Source organism: Choloepus didactylus, chromosome 10 (assembly GCF_015220235.1).
Source record: "Choloepus didactylus isolate mChoDid1 chromosome 10, mChoDid1.pri, whole genome shotgun sequence".
NCBI lineage: Eukaryota > Metazoa > Chordata > Mammalia > Pilosa > Megalonychidae > Choloepus > Choloepus didactylus.
The window spans coordinates 19,761,519-19,767,769 of NC_051316.1; the positions used below are offsets into that span (position 1 = coordinate 19,761,519).

Sequence of the window (6,251 nt, forward strand, 5' to 3'; positions counted from 1 at the left end):
TATTTTTATTTTTTATTTTTTGGAGTAATGAAAATGTTCAAAAAATGATTGTGGTGATGAATGCATACTATATGATGGTACTGTGAACAACTGATTGTACATTTTGAATGATTACATTGTATGTCACATATCTCAATAAAATTGAATTTAAAAAAATAAATGTCAGGTTGCACCAACAGATAGATGATAATATTTGGATTTGGTTTAATTAATGCCATAAATCTTCAGTAGATTTATTATGGTCCTCTACCTCAACAACCTAGTCAGAAGAGACACATCTTTCTACACATTTTTCTGATTGTTATATATGGATCTCTTTCATCTCTAACTTTAGAGTCAAAGTTCCAAGTGGAACTTTGTTTTCTTCCTTTCAGTAATGTTTTTGTATTTGTAATTAGGTTGGTGAAATTATAGCAACTGACTGACATTATTGTGACAATTCAAATTATTTTTACACATTGGGAATGACATATTTCCAACATATGGAAAATTGCACCAAATAGCATGACACCCATGTACCCACAACCCCATCCTTTCAAATCCTAATATTTTGCCATAACTAAAATTACTGTAAGAGCATTAGGTAGCATTGAAACTGTTGAAGCTCCCTATAGAAACTTCTTCAATCCAATTTCTCCCACCTTTCTCCCCAAAGGTAACCACTTTTAAAAAATTTTGTCCTTATTTCCTTACAGGTTTTTATACTTAACTTTTTTCAAACTCAGTTTGCTGTTGAAATGTGCTCCTTTGATACACGCTGCTCTGGCTCTTTCATTTTTATTTTGTATTCAATCAAATGGGTATCTCATTTATTCATTCTCCTATTGATGGACATTTAGGTAGTTTTCAAATTGTATTATGATCAGTGCTACAGTGAACATTCTGTTTTCTCTCTCTGTACACGTTTGCCCAAAATTTTCCAGTATTGGCCCAACAGTGCAACTGCTGGGTCACAAGATGTACAGTTTTAGCTTCATAAGATACTGTGAAATTACTCCTCAAAGCAGTTGTATCGATATACAGTTCTATGATCAGTGTACAAAAGTTTCCATTTCTCCAAAGATATGGAAACAAAAAAATGTTTCCCTGTCTGATGAATATGAAATGGCTGCTCAGTGTGGTTTTAATTTGCATTTCTCAATTTACTAGTGAGACTGAGTATTTTTACACGAGGTTATGCAACATTGAGGTTTCTTTGCCTGTGAATTGTTTACTCATATCCTTTGCCTAGACTTCTACTGGGTTTTCTATCTTGTTCTCATAGGCCTGTAGTTCTTTATCTTTTTTCTATGCTGGTTCTGTGCATTTTTTTATATCTTTTCTCACTCTGGCTTCTCGTTTCCCTTTGCTTATATTACTTTTGGTTGAATGGAGATTTTATATTACATGAAGTCAGATTTATCAGTCTTCTACCGGATTTGGGCTTTCTGTACCTTGGCAGCCAAATCTTTCCCTTCCCCAAAGTTGCAAGACATAGTTTCCTCTTAAATAATAAACATTTTATTTTTCACATCTATGACCTTAACCTACTAAGAATTGTTTCTGGTTTGGTTTGACTTTTTTTTTCCCACATGGATATCCAGTTGACATATCATCCTATATCCAGCATATTAGTGATCTTGGCTTAAGCAGGCTGTTTCCATGAAGTCACCTATTTCTAGAGAACTCGAGTCCTAGAAATTCTTTTTGTCCCTTGGAAAAAGCCTATCAGATATCTGGTATTGCCCTTTATTGAGGGGCTTTATTTTTTGGTCTCTTCTAGAAAACCCAATATCTTATCTGTAGTTTGTAAACTTCCTGCTGGTGTCAAGACTTAGTAGTGCTGATTATTCTATTAAATTCAATCAGAATGGAGAAGAGTAGAATCCCCTGTTTGGGTATATTTAGTGAATGATCTAGAGAGAAGGAACATATTAGGATCAATGAAAATGTTGGCAAATGTTCAGAGTCTTTTGATTTAGTTCATAAAGTATATGTTATAGCCATGACCAAATAACAAGGGTTTTTGTATCTAGGAACAAACATTAGCTCATTGACGGTTTTGCTTCAGTCTTTACACAGAAGCCTAAGTATGTTCTGTCCAACCTAAAAAAGTAAACAATTATTAAAACATTTATATTATTAATATTTTATCACTACATAATTTATCTAGGGAGGTTCAGTTTCTCATTTTTTAAATCTAATTTGTGGTCCTAGATTAGGGAAAGGGAATATTAGAAGAGCTGCCAACCTTTTAATCACATCAGGATATGAATATATGATGTAGTTTTTTTTTATTCATTTTATTGAGATATATTCACATACCATGCAGCCATACAAAACAAATCGTACATTTGATTGTTCACAGTACTATTACATAGTTGTACATTCATTACCAAAATCAATCCCCAACACCCTCATTACCACACACGCAAAAATAACCAGAATAATAATTAAAGTGAAAAAGAGCAACTAAAGTAAAAAAGAACACTGGGTGTCCTTGTCTGTTTGTTTGTTTGTTTCCTTCCCCCACCTTTCCACTCATCCATCCACAAACTAGACAAATGGGAGTGTGATCCCTATGGCCCCCCCAATCCCACTGTCCCCCCCCTCATAAGCCACATTTTTATACAATTGTCTTCAAGAGTCATGGGTTCTGGGTAGTAGTTTGATAGTTTCAGGTATCCACCACCAGCTACCCCAATTCATTAGAACCTAAAAAGGGTTGTCTATATTGTGCATAAGAGTGCCCACCAGAGTGACCTCTTGGCTCATTTTGGAATCTCTCTGACACTGAAGCTTATTTCATTTCCTTTCACATCCCCTTTTTGGTTAAGAAGATGTTCTCCATCCCACAAAGCCGGGTCTACATTCCTCCCTGGGAGTCATATTCCACGTTGTCAGGGAGATTCACTACCCTGGGTGTCTGATCCCACATAGGCGGGAGGGCAGTGATTTCACCTTTCAAGTTGGCTTAGCTAGAGAGAGAGAGGGCCACATCTGAGCAACAAAGAGGCATTCAGGAGGAGGCTCTTAGGCACAATTATAGGGAGGTCTAGCCTCTCCTTTGCAGCAACAGTCTTCCCAAGGGCAAATTCTGTGGTAGAGGGCTCAATCCATCAAACCACCAGTCCCCTATGTCTGTGGGCGTGTTAGCAACCAACATGATGCAGTTTTAAGGACAAGAAATTATTAAAATACTAGCCAGAAAAACAAGGATTAAATTATGCATAGTAGTAAATAAATTTAGCTTTTTAGAAATGAGAGACTTTTGCTTAAAATTATTCAAGAAAACCTATAACTTCTCTAACAAAAAAAAGAAAATAAAAATGATTCAAGAAATCAGTGCAAAGCCGCAAATAGACAGCAGCCTTTCAGAAGGTAACTGTAGAATTTTGTCCTCCACAGAAGACAAGGAACAATTTTTTCCTTTTTTTGCTAAGCAGCCTTTATATGCAAAGATCAAAATCATTTTTTAAATCTGCATTATTCACTTTCCTCTTCATTTTTTGTATTTTTTTGTTTTTGTTTGTTTTTTGTTTGTTCATTTGTTTTACTGCAAAGAAAGTTTTATTTTATATATCATTAGCCATGAATTTTGTCATTACTTATTACATAAAAGCTGCCTAGGGCCATTATCCAAATGACATGACCATTTTATGCCCACAATTCACTTCTACACTTACAAACAGAATCTTCATGATTTACATAGTACAACTTATCAGCGAAGGTTTAAAGTTGAGATACAATCTAACATCCATAATATCTCATGTTTTATAAATAGCAATGTAGGAGAAATGTATTTTTAATTACCTTTCATTTGAGTAACCTCATGAAAAAAATAAATCAATAGTTTAGAAGTTCCAAGTCTCGAGAAGAGATTTTCAAATGCACATGTAGAAATGGTTACAGACAGGAGATTTTAAGAAATATCTTCCATGTCCACATCCTGTTGTAATTGCAGTACCATTTTTTCTTCCAGCTGCTTTTCTTTGCCTACAAGAGGAGCCCAGATAAGATGGATGTTTTGCTTGACTTCTCTGATGTCCTGAACTTTCTGTAGTTCATTATAAATTTAACTTGGCGTTTCTGTTTAATTTCTTTGACTCTCTTCATTGCATCAATAGTGTTATTCCATAGCTCTCGCTGGTACTTGACAGGTTCATTTCTACGTTTCTGAAATTCAAATGAATTAACCACTGCAAGCTCTTTACCAGCTGTCTTCCTGAATGCTTTAGTCCACCCGACCTTGCGAGGATTACGCTTCTTTTTAAAGTTTTTATGACATTTGGATTTACAAAATCTGAACACCTTACAATCGTTGAGGACAAACATCATGCCGTGACCCAGTAGACTGGCCTTGAACAGAAATAACACTTATCCATACACATGTTGAACTCGCGTGCGAACCCACAGCCAAACGCGGACTTTCCCTGTTTGTTTTTCACAAGCCTTCTCTGTTTAAGACTTTTAATATAGTTTTATATGTTTAAATTTACACAAGTACATATGTGTACTTGGGTAAATATTTAAAGTTTTAGCTTTGGCTTTTTAAAATAAATTAACCCTATCGATATATTATATGAGGCAACATATATTACATAAAGTTAGTCTTACCTGGAGCTTTTAAAAGAGCAAATATCCATTAGAGAGTGATCCACCATTTTTGTAATTGCTCTCTTTATGTATTTTAACCACCAAAAATTTCCGGTGACAATGTTTTTCATTAGTCACAGTTTTAAAGTCATTTAAGGATCTCAAAAATTATATTTAAAGTATAATATAATCAGTGTTGATTTTAAAAATCAAAGGGATGACATTTAAAAACCACATATAGATTACAAAAGTGAAATAACCAAGTTAAAATGATTTCCACTATTATTTGGAGTTTATGAGAACCAACCCTTTGTATAATTTAACTTACTAATTTCATTAAATACACCCTTTAGAATATTTCGTGTAAAGGATGATACCTTATCTACCCCTAAAACCAATATAGGGAATTCAGAAAGTTTAAAATAATGAAGTTAGAGGGAAGACATGTAGCTGTTTTTGAACCCAGGATTGCCGAAGTAACATAATTTGTCCAAGGATTCATCTTAAGTAGGAATATCACCCATGCCATTCTTAATATAATATATAACCTCCTGAACTTATGAACCCAATTTTAAAGATTATTTAAATTAATTTTATTAGTCTTGGCCCTTTTAAGGCATTTTTTTCTGCATTTGAGTTTATCCAGTTATCTAGCTCTTTAGTCTCTTTTTTAAAGTTGACCTCTTCTGAAAGAGAAGGGCTTATCTTGAAAGGCCCTTGAAACATTAGAGTTTTTCTTGTTACCCACCCCGATTTTTGTTTTGAGTTTTAGAGGTCGAATCAGTAAAAGGATCCTTATTTAATTTCCCTGCTTGGTGCTTTCCTGCTTGGAGTTCTCCGGGAGGGACAAATCCCACCATGTGCATGACCCTTCCTGTACCAGCTTAGCCGTCCAGTGTGTTGTTTGGTCATTGTCGCTGCATAAGGGGATGCTATAACCAGTGAGTGATAGCTGGACACCTGCAGTAGTAGCCTCAGCACCTCCATATCTGGTGGGACAATAAATGCTAACCTGGAACTTTGTCTCCATGACTATGAGACAGTATTTTACCCCATGATAGGGTTCTATAGAGTGTCTGCCTACGTTTGTCGGCCATCTTTGGCTTGGCTCATCTCCTCTGATAATTCAATTTCTCCCTTGATGGATGGAAGGTTTAGTTCACTGGCATCAATTTTTTGGAGAGCTGTTAAAACACTTTCAGATTCTTAAAAGCAATGTGTCTTTGTTTGGCTCTTGTTACCAGAGAATTTGTTCCTGAGTATCTTCAAGCTTCATGAGTCTAATTCGCTATTTTCTGTGAGACAATTTACTCTTGTTTGATTAATGTCTTTAATTTCCGGATTACTTTGGCCATTGCCTCTTGTTATATGGCTTCAGATATTTTTCTCAGTGTGTGGGTTGGACCATGTCCTACCATTATTTGGAATTTGGGGGTTTTTATTTGAGGAGGAAGGATTACATTTCTCTACCCCATGGTCATAAACTTCCCAGTTTATAGTATGCCGATTTGCAGATCAATTAGTCATACCATTTGTTACTGTTTAGGAATCTGTGTAAAATATGTTGCCAGTTATGTTTTCCAAAATAGCTTATAATTCAGCGAATTTGATATTTCCCCAACCTTTGGTTGATTATGGTCTTGCTAGTGGTGGTGGGTGAAGAGCTGGGGCCTTCA

General features: G+C 35.3%; 1 pseudogene; it reads right to left on the reverse strand.

Moving 5' to 3' along the window:
- Positions 1 to 3,901: 3,901 nt before the first annotated feature.
- LOC119505669 lies at positions 3,902 to 4,370 on the reverse strand (annotated as a pseudogene).
- Positions 4,371 to 6,251: the final 1,881 nt, after the last annotated feature.